Genomic DNA, 17,344 nt, shown 5'->3' on the forward strand with positions numbered 1-17,344 from the left:
CAGATAGCGGTGTATATACTTCCATGTTCAAACAGTTAGCGGTGTAGATATTTCCATGTTCATAAAGATATCGGTGTACATATTTCCATCTTTATACAGATAGCGGTGAAAATGTAGGCATGTTTACACAGATAGCGGTGTAGATATTTCCATGTTCATCCAGATGGCTGTGTAGATATATCCATGTTCATATAGATGGCGGTGAAAATATTTCCATGTTCATACAGGTAGCGGTGTAGGTATTTCCATGTTCATACAGATAGCGGTGTAGATATTTCCATGTTCATACAGATAGCGATGTAGATATTTCCATGTTCATCCAGATGGCTGTGTAGATATTTCCATGTTCATACAGATAGCGTTGTAGATATTTCCATGTTCATACAGATAGCGGTGTAGATATTTCCATGTTCATACAGATGGCGGTGTAGATATTTCCATTTTCATACAGATAGCGGTGTAGTTATTTCCATGTGTAAAGAGATACCTGTGTAGATATTTCCAAGTATATGCAGATAGCTGTGTAGCAATTTCCATTTTCTTGCAGACAACGGTGTATATATTTCCCTGTTCAAACCGATAGCGGTGTTGATATTTCCATGTTCATACAGATAGCGGTGTAGATATTTCCATGTTCATACAGATATCGGTGTAGATATTTCCATGTTCATACAGATAGCGTTGCTGATATTTCCATGTTTTTACAGGTAGCGGTGAAGATATTTCCATGTTTATACTGATAGCGGTGTAGATTTTTCCATGTTTATACAGATAGCGGTGTAGATATTTCCATGTTTATACAGATAGCGGTGTAGATATCTCCATCTTAATACAGATGGCGGTGTAGATATTTATATGTTCATACAGATGGCGGTTCATATATTTCCATTTTCATACAGATGGCGGTGTAGATATTTCCATGTTCATACAGATAGCGGTGTAGTTATTTCCATGTGTAAAGAGATAGCTGTGTAGATATTTCCATGTATATGCAGATAGCTGTGTAGATATTTCAATTCTCATGCAGATAGCGGTGTATATATTTCCCTGTTCAAACAGTTAGCGGTGTTGATATTTCCATGTTCAGAAAGATAGCGGTGTAGATATTTCCATGTTTATACAGATAGCGGTGAAGATGTATGCATGTTTACACAGATAGCGGTGTAGATATTTCCATGTTCATCCAGAAGGCTGTGTAGATATATCCATGTTCATACAGATAGCGGTGTAGATATTTCCATGTTCATACAGATAGCGGTGCAGATATTTCCATGTTCATCCAGATGGCTGTGTAGATATATTCATGTTCATACTGATGACGGTGAAGATATTTCCATGTTCATACAGAAAGCGGTGTAGATATTTCCATGTTCAAACAGATAGCGGTGTATGTATTTCCATGTTCATACAGATAGCGGTGTAGATATTTCCATTTTCAAGCAGATAGCGGTGTATATATTTCCAAGTTCAAACAGTTAGCGGTGTAGATATTTCCATGTTCATAAAGATAGCGGTGTAGATATTTCCATGTTTATACAGATAGCGGTGAAGATGTATGCATGTTTACACAGATAGCCGTGTAGATATTTCCATGTTCATCCAGATGGCTGTGTAGATATATCCATGTTCATACAGATGGCGGTGAAGATATTTCCATGTTCATACATATAGCGGTGTAGATATTTCCATGTTCGTACAGATAGTGGTGTAGATATTTCCATGTTCATACAGATAGCGGTGTTTGTATTTCCATGTTCATACAGATAGCGGTGTAGATATTTCCATGTTCATCCAGATGGCTGTGTACGTATTTCCATGTTCATACAGATAGCGGCGTAGATATTTCCATGTTCATACAGATAGCGGTGTAGATATTTCCATGTTCATCCAGATGGCTGCGTAGATATATCCATGTTCATACTGATGGCGGTGAAGATATTTCCATGTACATAAAGATAGCGGTGTAGATATTTCCATGTTCATACAGATAGCCGTGTAGATATTGCCATGTACATACCGATAGCGGTGCTGATACTTCCATGTTTATACAGGTAGCGGTGTACATATTTCCGTGTTTATAAAGATGGCTGTGTAGATATATCCATGTTCATACAGATGGCGGTGTAGATATTTCCATGTTCATACAGATAGCAGTGTAGATATTTCCATGTTCATCCAGATGGCTGTGTAGATATATCCATGTTCATACAGATGGTGGAGAAGATATTTCCATGTTCATACAGATGGCGGTGTAGATATTTCCATGTTCATACAGATAGGGGTGTAGATATTTCCATGTTCATACAGATAGCGGTGTAGATACTTCCATGTTCATACAGATAGCGGTGTATGTATTTCCATGTTCATACAGGTAGCGGTGTAGATATTTCCATTTTTATGCAGAAAGCGGTGTGTATATTTCCTTGTTCAAACAGTTAGCGGTTTAGATATTTCCATGTTCATAAAGATAGCGGTGTAGATATTTCCATGTTTATACAGATAGCGGTGAAGATGTATGCATGTTTACACAGATAGCCGTGTACATATTTCCATGTTCATCCAGATGGCTGTGTAGATATATCCATGTTCATACAGGTGGCGGTGAAGATATTTCCATGTTCATACAGATAGCGGTTTAGATATTTCCATGTTCATAAAGATAGCGGTGTAGATATTTCAATGTTTATACAGATAGCGGTGAAAATGTATGCATGTTTACACAGATAGCGGTGTAGATATTTCCATGTTCATCCAGAATGCTGTGTAGATATATCCATCTTCATGCAGATGGCGGTGAAGATATTTCCATGTTCATACAGATAGCGGTGTAGATATTTCCATGTTCATACAGAAAGCGGTGTAGATATTTCCATGTTCAAACAGATAGCGGTGTATGTATTTCCATGTTCATACAGTTAGCGATGTATATATTTCCATTTTCAAGCAGATAGCGGTGTATATACTTCCATGTTCAAACAGTTAGCGGTGTAGATATTTCCATGTTCATAAAGATATCGGTGTACATATTTCCATCTTTATACAGATAGCGGTGAAAATGTAGGCATGTTTACACAGATAGCGGTGTAGATATTTCCATGTTCATCCAGATGGCTGTGTAGATATATCCATGTTCATATAGATGGCGGTGAAAATATTTCCATGTTCATACAGGTAGCGGTGTAGGTATTTCCATGTTCATACAGATAGCGGTGTAGATATTTCCATGTTCATACAGATAGCGATGTAGATATTTCCATGTTCATCCAGATGGCTGTGTAGATATTTCCATGTTCATACAGATAGCGTTGTAGATATTTCCATGTTCATACAGATAGCGGTGTAGATATTTCCATGTTCATACAGATGGCGGTGTAGATATTTCCATTTTCATACAGATAGCGGTGTAGTTATTTCCATGTGTAAAGAGATACCTGTGTAGATATTTCCAAGTATATGCAGATAGCTGTGTAGCAATTTCCATTTTCTTGCAGACAACGGTGTATATATTTCCCTGTTCAAACCGATAGCGGTGTTGATATTTCCATGTTCATACAGATAGCGGTGTAGATATTTCCATGTTCATACAGATATCGGTGTAGATATTTCCATGTTCATACAGATAGCGTTGCTGATATTTCCATGTTTTTACAGGTAGCGGTGAAGATATTTCCATGTTTATACTGATAGCGGTGTAGATATTTCCATGTTTATACAGATAGCGGTGTAGATATTTCCATGTTTATACAGATAGCGGTGTAGATATCTCCATCTTAATACAGATGGCGGTGTAGATATTTATATGTTCATACAGATGGCGGTTCATATATTTCCATTTTCATACAGATGGCGGTGTAGATATTTCCATGTTCATACAGATAGCGGTGTAGTTATTTCCATGTGTAAAGAGATAGCTGTGTAGATATTTCCATGTATATGCAGATAGCTGTGTAGATATTTCAATTCTCATGCAGATAGCGGTGTATATATTTCCCTGTTCAAACAGTTAGCGGTGTTGATATTTCCATGTTCAGAAAGATAGCGGTGTAGATATTTCCATGTTTATACAGATAGCGGTGAAGATGTATGCATGTTTACACAGATAGCGGTGTAGATATTTCCATGTTCATCCAGAAGGCTGTGTAGATATATCCATGTTCATACAGATAGCGGTGTAGATATTTCCATGTTCATACATATAGCGGTGCAGATATTTCCATGTTCATCCAGATGGCTGTGTAGATATATTCATGTTCATACTGATGACGGTGAAGATATTTCCATGTTCATACAGAAAGCGGTGTAGATATTTCCATGTTCAAACAGATAGCGGTGTATGTATTTCCATGTTCATACAGATAGCGGTGTAGATATTTCCATTTTCAAGCAGATAGCGGTGTATATGTTTCCAAGTTCAAACAGTTAGCGGTGTAGATATTTCCATGTTCAGAAAGATAGCGGTGTAGATATTTCCATGTTTATACAGATAGCGGTGAAGATGTATGCATGTTTACACAGATAGCGGTGTAGATATTTCCATGTTCATCCAGATGGCTGTGTAGATATATCCATGTTCAGACAGATAGCGGTGTAGATATTTCCATGTTCATACAGATAGCGGTGTAGATATTTCCATGTTCATCCAGATGGCTGTGTAGATATATCCATGTTCATACAGATGGCGGTGAAGATATTTCCATGTGCATACAGATAGTGTTGTAGATATTTCCATGTTCATAAAGAAAGCGGTGTAGATATTTCCATTTTCAAACAGATAGCGGTGTATGTATTTCCATGTTCATACAGATAGCGGTGTAGATATTTCCATTTTCAAGCAGATAGCGGTGTATATATTTCCATGCTCAAACAGTTAGCGGTGTAGATATTTCCATGTTCATAAAGATAGCGGTGTAGATATTTCCATGTTTATACAGATAGCGGTGAAAATGTATGCATGTTTACACAGATAGCGGTGTAGATATTTCCATGTTCATCCAGATGGCTGTGTAGATATATCCATGTTCACACAGATGGCGGTGAAGATATTTCCATGTTCATACAGATAGCGGTGTAGATATTTCCATGTTCATACAGATAGCGGTGTAGATATTTCCATGTTCATACAGACAGCGGTATATGTATTTCCATGTTCATACAGATAGCGGTGTAGATATTTCCATGTTAATCCAGATGGCTGTGCAGATATTTCCATGTTCATACAGATAGCTGTGTAGATATTTCCATGTTCATACAGATAGCGGTGTAGATATTTGCATGTTCATCCAGATGGCTGAGTAGATACATCCATGTTCATACAGATGGTAGTGAAGATATTTCCATGTACATGCAGATAGCGGTGTAGATATTTCCATGTTCATACAGATAGCCGTGTAGATATTGCCATGTTCATACCGATAGCCGTGCTGAAACTTCCATGTTTATACAGGTAGCGGTGTACATATTTCCGTGTTTATACAGATGGCTGTGTAGATATATCCATGTTCATACAGATGGCGGTGTAGATATATCCATGTTCATACAGATAGCGGTTTAGATATTTCCATGTTCATCCAGATGGCTGGGTAGATATATCCATGTTCATACTGATGGTGGAGAAGATATTTCCATGTTCATACAGATGGAGGTGTAGATATTTCCATGTTCATACAGATAGCGGTGTAGATATTTCCATGTTCATACAGATAGCGGTGTAGATATTTCCATGTTCATACAGATAGCGGTGTATGTATTTCCATGTTCATACAGATAGCGGTGTAGATATTTCCATTTTTATGCAGATAGCGGTGTATATATTCACCTGTTCAAACAGTTAGGCCTTTAGATATTTCCATGTTCATAAAGATAGCGGTGTAGATATTTCCATGTTTATACAGATAGCGGTGAAAATATATGCATGTTTACACAGATAGCGGTGTAGATATTTCCATGTTCATCCAGAATGCTGTGTAGATATATCCATCTTCATACAGATGGCGGTGAAGGTATTTCCATGTTCATACAGATAGCGGTGTAGATATTTACATGTTCATACAGAAAGCGGTGTAGATATTTCCATGTTCAAACAGATAGCGGTGTATGTATTTCCATGTTCATACAGTTAGTGGTGTATATATTTCCATTTTCAAGCAGATAGCGGTGTATATACTTCCATGTTCAAACAGTTAGCGGTGTAGATATTTCCATGTTCAAAAAGATAGCGGTGTAGATATTTCCATGTTTATACAGATAGCGGTGAAAATGTAGGCATGTTTACACAGATAGCGGTGTAGATATTTCCATGTTCATCCAGATGGCTGTGTAGATATATCCATGTTCATATAGATGGCGGTGAAAGTATTTCCATGTTCATACAGATGGCGGTGTAGATATTTCCATTTTCATACAGATAGCGGTGTAGTTATTTCCATGTGTAAAGAGATACCTGTGTAGATATTTCCATGTATATGCAGATAGCTGTGTAGCAATTTCCATTTTCATGCAGACAGCGGTGTATATATTTCCCTGTTCAAACCGATAGCGGTGTAGATATTTCCATGTTCATACAGATAGCGGTGTAGATATTTCCATGTTCATACAGATAGCGGTGTAGATATTTCCATGTTCATACAGATAGCGATGCTGATATTTCCATGTTTTTACAGGTAGCGGTGAAGATATTTCCATGTTTATACAGATAGCGGTGTAGATGTTTCCATGTTTATACAGATAGCGGTGTAGATATTTCCATGTTTATACAGATAGCGGTGTAGATATCTCCATTTTAATACAGATGGCGGTGTAGATATTTATATGTTCATACAGATGGCGGTTCAGATATTTCCATTTTCATACAGATGGCGGTGTAGATATTTCCATGTTCATACAGATAGCGGTGTAGTTATTTCCATGCGTAAAGAGATAGCTGTGTAGATATTTCAATGTATATGCAGATAGCTGTGTAGATATTTCCATTTTCATGCAGACAGCGGTGTATATATTTCCATGTTCAAACAGATAGTGGTGTAGATATTTCCATGTTCATACAGATAGCGGTGTATGTATTTCCATGTTCATACAGATAACGGTGTAGATATTTCCAAGTTAATCCAGATAGCTGTGTAGATATTCCCATGTTAATACAGATAGCGGTGTAGATATTTCCATGTTCATACAGATAGCGGTGTAGATATTTCCATGTTCATCCAGATGGTTGCGTAGATATATCCATGTTCATACAGATGGCGGAGAAGATATTTCCATGTACATACAGATAGCGGTGTAGATATTTCCATGTTCATACAGATAGCCGTGTAGATATTGCCATGTTCATACCGATAGCGGTGCTGATACTTCCATTTTTATACAGGTAGCGGTGTACATATTTACGTGTTTATACAGAGGCTGTGTAGATATATCCATGTTCATTCAGATGGCGGTGTAGATATTTCCATGTTCATACAGATAGCGGTTTAGATATTTCCATGTTCATCCAGATGGCTGTGTAGATATATCCATGTTCATACAGATGGCGGAGAAGATATTTCCATGTTCATACAGATGGCGGTGTAGATATTTCCATGTTCATACAGATAGCGGTGTAGGTATTTCCATGTTCATACAGATAGCGGTGTAGATATTTCCATGTTCATACAGATAGCGGTGTATGTATTTCCCTGTTCATACAGATAGCGGTGTAGATATTTCCATTTTCATGCAGATAGCGGTGTAGATATTTCCACGTTTATACAGATTGCGGTGAAGATGTATGCATATTTACACAGATAGCGGTGTAGATATTTCCTTTTTCATAAAGATAGCGGTGTAGATATTTCCATCTTTATACAGACAGCGGTGAAGATGTATGCATGTTTACACAGATAGCGGTGTAGATATTTCCATGTTCATACAGATAGCGGTGCTGATATTTCCATGTCCATGCAGATAGCGGTGTAGATATTTCCATGTTCATCCAGATGGCTGTGTAGATATATCCATGTTCATACAGATGGCGGTGAAGATATTTCCATGTTCATACAGATAGCGGTGTAGATATTTCCATGTTCATACAGATAGCGGTGTAGATATTTCCATGTTCATACAGACAGCGGTGTATGTATTTCCATGTTTATACAGATAGCAGTGTAGATATTTCCATGTTAATCCAGATGGCTGTGTAGATATTTCCATGTTCATACAGATAGCGGTGTAGATATTTCCATGTTCATACAGATAGCGGTGTATGTATTTCCATATTCATACAGATAGCGGCGTAGATATTTCCATTTTCATGCAGATAGCGGTGTATATATTTACTGTTCAAACAGTTAGCGGTTTAGATATTTCCATGGTCATTAAGATAGCGGTGTAGATATTTCCATGTTCATCCAGAAGGCTGTGTAGATATATCCATGTTCATACAGATGGAGGTGAAGATATTTCCATTTTCATACAGATGGCGGTGTAGATATTTTCATGTTCATACAGATAGCGGTGTAGTTATTTCCATGTGTAAAGAGATAGCTGTGTAGATATTTCCATGTATATGCAGATAGCTGTGTAGATATTTCCATTTTCAGGCAGATAGCGGTGTATATATTTCCCTGTTCAAACAGTTAGCGGTGTAGATATTTCCATGTTCAGAAAGATAGCGGTGTAGATATTTCCATATTTATACAGATAGCGGTGAAGATGTATTCATGTTTACACAGATAGCAGTGAAGATATTTCCATGTTCATCCAGATGGCTGTGTAGATATATCCATGTTCATACAGATGGCGGTGAAGATATTTCCATGTTCATACAGATAGCGGTGTAGATATTTCCATGTTCATAAAGATAGCGGTGTAGATATTTCCATGTTCATACAGACAGCGGTGTATGTATTTCCATGTTCATACAGATAGCGGTGAAGATATTTCCATGTTAATCCAGATGGCTGTGCAGATATTTCCATGTTCATACAGATAGCGGTGTAGATATTTCCATGTTCATACAGATAGCGGTGTAGATATTTCCATGTTCATCCAGATGGCTGAGTAGATATATCCATGTTCATACAGATGGCGGTGAAGATATTTCCATGTACATGCAGATAGCGGTGTAGATATTTCCATGTTCATAAAGATAGCCGTGTAGATATTGCCATGTTCATACCGATAGCCGTGCTGAAACTTCCATGTTTATACAGGTAGCGGTGTACATATTTCCGTGTTTATACAGATGGCTGTGTAGATATATCCATGTTCATACAGATGGCGGTGTAGATATATCCATGTTCATACAAATAGCAGTTTAGATATTTCCATGTTCATCCAGATGGTTGGGTAGATATATCCATGTTCATACTGATGGTGGAGAAGATATTTCCATGTTCATACAGATGGAGGTGTAGATATTTCCATGTTCATACAGATAGCGGTGTAGATATTTCCATGTTCATACAGATAGCGGTGTAGATATTTCCATGTTCATACAGATAGCGGTGTATGTATTTCCATGTTCATACAGATAGCGGTGTAGATATTTCCATTTTTATGCAGATAGCGGTGTATATATTCACCTGTTCAAACAGTTAGCGGTTTAGATATTTCCATGTTCATAAAGATAGCGGTGTAGATATTTCCATGTTTATACAGATAGCGGTGAAAATATATTGATGTTTACACAGATAGCGGTGTAGATATTTCCATGTTCATCCAGAATGCTGTGTAGATATATCCATCTTCATACAGATGGCGGTGAAGGTATTTCCATGTTCATACAGATAGCGGTGTAGATATTTACATGTTCATACAGAAATCGGTGTAGATATTTCCATGTTCAAACAGATAGCGGTGTATGTATTTCCATGTTCATACAGTTAGCGGTGTATATATTTCCATTTTCAAGCAGATAGTGGTGTATATACTTCCATGTTCAAACAGTTAGCGGTGTAGATATTTCCATGTTCATAAAGATAGCGGTGTAGATATTTCCATGTTTATACAGATAGCGGTGAAAATGTAGGCATGTTTACACAGATAGCGGTGTAGATATTTCCATGTTCATCCAGATGGCTGTGTAGATATATCCATGTTCATATAGATGGCGGTGAAAGTATTTCCATGTTCATACAGATGGCGGTGTAGATATTTCCATTTTCATACAGATAGCGGTGTAGTTATTTCCATGTGTAAAGAGATACCTGTGTAGATATTTCCATGTATATGCAGATAGCTGTGTAGCAATTTCCATTTTCATGCAGACAGCGGTGTATATATTTCCCTGTTCAAACCGATAGCGGTGTAGATATTTCCATGTTCATACAGATAGCGGTGTAGATATTTCCATGTTCATACAGATAGCGGTGTAGATATTTCCATGTTCATACAGATAGCGATGCTGATATTTCCATGTTTTTACAGGTAGCGGTGAAGATATTTCCATGTTTATACAGATAGCGGTGTAGATATTTCCATGTTTATACAGATAGCGGTGTAGATATTTCCATGTTTATACAGATAGCGGTGTAGATATCTCCATTTTAATACAGATGGCGGTGTAGATATTTATATGTTCATATAGATGGCGGTTCAGATATTTCCATTTTCATACAGATGGCGGTGTAGATATTTCCATGTTCATACAGATATCGGTGTAGTTATTTCCATGCGTAAAGAGATAGCTGTGTAGATATTTCAATGTATATGCAGATAGCTGTGTAGATATTTCCATTTTCATGCAGACAGCGGTGTATATATTTCCATGTTCAAACAGATAGTGGTGTAGATATTTCCATGTTCATACAGATAGCGGTGTATGTATTTCCATGTTCATACAGATAGCGGTGTAGATATTTCCAAGTTAATCCAGATGGCTGTGTAGATATTTCCATGTTAATACAGATAGCGGTGTAGATATTTCCATGTTCATACAGATAGCGGTGTAGATATTTCCATGTTCATCCAGATGGCTGCGTAGATATATCCATGTTCATACAGATTGCGGAGAAGATATTTCCATGTACATACAGATAGCGGTGTAGATATTTCCATGTTCATACAGATAGCCGTGTAGATATTGCCATGTTCATACCGATAGCGGTCCTGATACTTCCATTTTTATACAGGTAGCGGTGTACATATTTACGTGTTTATACAGATGGCTGTGTAGATATATCCATGTTCATACAGATGGCGGTGTAGATATTTCCATGTTCATACAGATAGCGGTTTAGATATTTCCATGTTCATCCAGATGGCTGTGTAGATATATCCATGTTCATACAGATGGCGGAGAAGATATTTCCATGTTCATGCAGATGGCGGTGTAGATATTTCCATGTTCATACAGATAGCGGTGTAGGTATTTCCATGTTCATACAGATAGCGGTGTAGATATTTCCATGTTCATACAGATAGCGGTGTATGTATTTCCATATTCATACAGATAGCGGCGTAGATATTTCCATTTTCATGCAGATAGCGGTGTATATATTTACTGTTCAAACAGTTAGCGGTTTAGATATTTCCATGGTCATTAAGATAGCGGTGTAGATATTTCCATGTTCATCCAGAAGGCTGTGTAGATATATCCATGTTCATACAGATGGCGGTGAAGATATTTCCATTTTCATACAGATGGCGGTGTAGATATTTTCATGCTCATACAGATAGCGGTGTAGTTATTTCCATGTGTAAAGAGATAGCTGTGTAGATATTTCCATGTATATGCAGATAGCTGTGTAGATATTTCCATTTTCAGGCAGATAGCGGTGTATATATTTCCCTGTTCAAACAGTTAGCGGTGTAGATATTTCCATGTTCAGAAAGATAGCGGTGTAGATATTTCCATATTTATACAGATAACGGTGAAGATGTATGCATGTTTACACAGATAGCAGTGTAGATATTTCCATGTTCATCCAGATGGCTGTGTAGATATATCCATGTTCATACAGATGGCGGTGAAGATATTTCCATGTTCATACAGATAGCGGTGTAGATATTTCCATGTTCATAAAGAAAGCGGTGTAGATATTTCCATTTTCAAACAGATAGCGGTGTATGTATTTCCATGTTCATACAGATAGCGGTGTAGATATTTCCATTTTCAAGCAGATAGCGGTGTATATATTTCCATGCTCAAACAGTTAGCGGTGTAGATATTTCCATGTTCATAAAGATAGCGGTGTAGATATTTCCATGTTTATACAGATTGCGGTGAAAATGTATGCATGTTTACACAGATAGCGGTGTAGATATTTCCATGTTCATCAAGATGGCTGTGTAGATATATCCATGTTCACACAGATGGCGGTGAAGATATTTCCATGTTCATACAGATAGCGGTGTAGATATTTCCATGTTCATACAGATAGCGGTGTAGATATTTCCATGTTCATACAGACAGCGGTGTATATATTTCCATGTTCATACAGATAGCGGTGTAGATATTTCCATGTTAATCCAGATGGCTGTGCAGATATTTCCATGTTCATACAGATAGCGGTGTAGATATTTCCATGTTCATACAGATAGCGGTGTAGATATTTCCATGTTCATCCAGATGGCTGAGTAGATATATCCATGTTCATACAGATGGCGGTGAAGATATTTCCATGTACATGCAGATAGCGGTGTATATATTTCCCTGTTCAAACAGTTAGCGGTGTAGATATTTCCATGTTCAGAAAGATAGCGGTGTAGATATTTCCATGTTTATACAGATAGCGGTGAAGATGTATGCATGTTTCCACAGATAGCGGTGTAGATATTTCCATGTTCATCCAGATGGCTGTGTAGATATATCCATGTTCATACAGATAGCGGTGTAGATATTTCCATGTTCATACAGATAGCGGTGCAGATATTTCCATGTTCATCCAGATGGCTGTGTAGATATATCCATGTTCATACAGATGGCGGTGAAGATATTTCCATGTTCATACAGATAGCGTTGTAGATATTTCCATGTTCATAAAGAAAGCGGTGTAGATATTTCCATTTTCAAACAGATAGCGGTGTATGTATTTCCATGTTCATACAGATAGCGGTGTAGATATTTCCATTTTCAAGCAGATAGCGGTGTATATATTTCCATGCTCAAACAGTTAGCGGTGTAGATATTTCCATGTTCATAAAGATAGCGGTGTAGATATTTCCATGTTTATACAGATAGCGGTGAAAATGTATGCATGTTTACACAGATAGCGTTGTAGATATTTCCATGTTCATCCAGATGGCTGTGTAGATATATCCATGTTCACACAGATGGCGGTGAAGATATTTCCATGTTCATACAGATAGCGATGTAGATATTTCCATGTTCATACAGATAGCGGTGTAGATATTTCCATGTTCATACAGGCAGCGGTGTATGTATTTCCATGTTCATACAGATAGCGGTGTAGATATTTCCATGTTAATCCAGATGGCTGTGCAGATATTTCCATGTTCATACAGATAGCGGTGTAGATATTTCCATGTTCATACAGATAGCGGTGTAGATATTTCCATGTTCATCCAGATGGCTGAGTAGATGTATCCATGTTCATACAGATGGCGGTGAAGATATTTCCATGTACATGCAGATTGCGGTGTAGATATTTCCATGTTCATACAGATAGCCGTGTAGATATTGCCATGTTCATACCGATAGCCGTGCTGAAACTTCCATGTTTATACAGGTAGCGGTGTACATATTTCCGTGTTTATAGAGATGGCTGTGTAGATATATCCATGTTCATACAGATGGCGGTGTAGATATATCCATGTTCATACAGATAGCGGTTTAGATATTTCCATGTTCATCCAGATGGCTGGGTAGATATATCCAAGTTCATACTGATGGTGGAGAAGATATTTCCATGTTCATACAGATGGAGGTGTAGATATTTCCATGTTCATACAGATAGCGGTGTAGATATTTCCATGTTCATACAGATAGCGGTGTAGATATTTCCATGTTCATACAGATAGCGGTGTATGTATTTCCATGTTCATACAGATAGCGGTGTAGATATTTCCATTTTTATGCAGATAGCGGTGTATATATTTCCCTGTTCAAACAGTTAGCGGTTTAGATATTTCCATGTTCATAAAGATAGCGGTGTAGATATTTCCATGTTTATACAGATAGCGGTGAAAATATATTGATGTTTACACAGATAGCGGTGTAGATATTTCCATGTTCATCCAGAATGCTGTGTAGATATATCCATCTTCATACAGATGGCGGTGAAGGTATTTCCATGTTCATACAGATAGCGGTGTAGATATTTCCATGTTCACACAGAAAGCGGTGTAGATATTTCCATGTTCAAACAGATAGCGGTGTATGTATTTCCATGTTCATACAGTTAGCGGTGTATATATTTCCATTTTCAAGCAGATAGCGGTGTATATACTTCCATGTTCAAACAGTTAGCGGTGTAGATATTTCCATGTTCATAAAGATAGCGGTGTAGATATTTCCATGTTTATACAGATAGCGGTGAAAATGTAGGCATGTTTACACAGATAGCGGTGTAGATATTTCCATGTTCATCCAGATGGCTGTGTAGATATATCCATGTTCATATAGATGGCGGTGAAAGTATTTCCATGTTCATACAGATGGCGGTGTAGATATTTCCATTTTCATACAGATAGCGGTGTAGTTATTTCCATGTGTAAAGAGATACCTGTGTAGATATTTCCATGTATATGCAGATAGCTGTGTAGCAATTTCCATTTTCATGCAGACAGCGGTGTATATATTTCCCTGTTCAAACCGATAGCGGTGTAGATATTTCAATGTTCATACAGATAGCGGTGTAGATATTTCCATGTTCATACAGATAGCGGTGTAGATATTTCCATGTTCATACAGATAGCGATGCTGATATTTCCATGTTTTTACAGGTAGCGGTGAAGATATTTCCATGTTTATACAGATAGCGGTGTAGATATTTCCATGTTTATACAGATAGCGGTGTAGATATTTCCATGTTTATACAGATAGCGGTGTAGATATCTCCATTTTAATACAGATGGCGGTGTAGATATTTATATGTTCATACAGATGGCGGTTCAGATATTTCCACTGTCATACAGATGGCGGTGTAGATATTTCCATGTTAATACAGATAGCGGTGTAGTTATTTCCATGCGTAAAGAGATAGCTGTGTAGATATTTCCATGTATATGCAGATAGCTGTGTAGATATATCCATTTTCATGCAGACAGCGGTGTATATATTTCCATGTTCAAACAGATAGTGGTGTAGATATTTCCATGTTCATACAGATAGCGGTGTATGTATTTCCATGTTCATACAGATAGCGGTGTAGATATTTCCAAGTTAATCCAGATGGCTGTGTAGATATTTCCATGTTAATACAGATAGCGGTGTAGATATTTCCATGTTCATACAGATAGCGGTGTAGATATTTCCATGTTCATCCAGATGGCTGCGTAGATATATCCATGTTTATACAGAAGGCGGAGAAGATATTTCCATGTACATACAGATAGCGGTGTAGATATTTCCATGTTCATACAGAGAGCCGTGTAGATATTGCCATGTTCATACCGATAGCGGTGCTGATACTTCCATTTTTATACAGGTAGCGGTGTACATATTTCCGTGTTTATACAGATGGCTGTGTAGATATATCCATGTTCATACAGATGGCGGTGTAGATATTTCCATGTTCATACAGATAGCGGTTTAGATATTTCCATGTTCATCCAGATGGCTGTGTAGATATATCCATGTTCATACAGATAGCGGTTTAGATATTTCCATGTTCATCCAGATGGCTGTGTAGATATATCCATGTTCATACAGATGGCGGAGAAGATATTTCCATGTTCATACAGATGGCGGTGTAGATATTTCCATGTTCATACAGATAGCGGTGTATGTATTTCCATGTTCATACAGATAGCGGTGTAGATATTTCCATTTTCATGCAGATAGCGGTTTATATATTTCCATGTTCAAACAGTTAGCGGTGTAGATATTTCCATGTTCATACAGATAGCGGTGTAGATATTTCCACGTTTATACAGATTGCGGTGAAGATGTATGCATATTTACACAGATAGCGGTGTAGATATTTCCTTTTTCATAAAGATAGCGGTGTAGATATTTCCATCTTTATACAGACAGCGGTGAAGATGTATGCATGTTTACACAGATAGCGGTGTAGATATTTCCATGTTCATCCAGATGGCTGTGTAGATATATCCATGTTCATACAGATAGCGGTGTAGACATTTCCATGTTCATACAGATAGCGGTGCAGATATTTCCAAGTTCATCCAGATGGCTGTGTAGATATATCCATGTTCATACAGATATCGGTGAAGATATTTCCATGTTCATACAGATAGCGGTGTAGATATTTCCATGTTCATACAGATAGCTGTGTAGATATTTCCATGTTCATACAGATAGCGGTGTGTGTATTTCCATGTTCATACAGATAGCGGTGTAGATATTTCCATTTTCATGCAAATAGCAGTGTATATATTTCCCTGTTCAGTTAGCGGTGTAGATATTTCCATGTTCATACAGATAGCGGTGTAGATATTTCCATGTTCATACAGATAGCGGTGTAGATATTTCCATGTTCATTCAGATAGCGGTGTAGATATTTCCATGTTCATACAGATAGCGGTGTAGATATTTCCATGTTCACACAGATAGCGGTGTATGTATTTCCATCTTCATACAGATAGCGGTGTAGATATTTCCATTTTCATGCAGATCGCGGTGTATATATTTCCCTGTTCAAACAGTTAGCGGTTTAGGTATTTCCATGTTCATAAAGATAGCGGTGTAGATATTTCCATGTTTATACAGATAGCGGTGAAGATGTATGCATGTTTACACAGATAGCGGTGTAGATATTTCCATGTTCATTCAGATAGCGGTGCAGATATTTCCATGTTCATACAGATAGCGGTGTAGATATTTCCATGTTCATACAGATAGCGGAGCTGATATTTCCATGTTCATACAGGTAGCGGTGTAGATATTTCCATGTTTATACAGATAGCGGTGTAGATATATCCATGTTCATACAGATGGCTGTGTAGATATTTCCATGTTCATGCAGATAGCGGTTTAGATATTTCCATGTTCATCCAGATGGCTGTGTAGATATATCCATGTTCAAACAGATGGCGGAGAAGATATTTCCATGTTCATACAGATGGCGGTGTAGATATTTCCATGTTCATACAGATGGCGGTGTAGATATTTCCATGTTCATACAGATAGCGATGTAGATATTTCCATGTTCATACAGATAGCGTTGTAGATATTTCCATGTTCATACAGATAGCGGTGTATGTATTTCCATATTCATACAGATAG

Source organism: Gorilla gorilla, chromosome 4 (assembly GCF_029281585.2).
Source record: "Gorilla gorilla gorilla isolate KB3781 chromosome 4, NHGRI_mGorGor1-v2.1_pri, whole genome shotgun sequence".
In the NCBI taxonomy this organism is placed as follows: domain Eukaryota; kingdom Metazoa; phylum Chordata; class Mammalia; order Primates; family Hominidae; genus Gorilla; species Gorilla gorilla.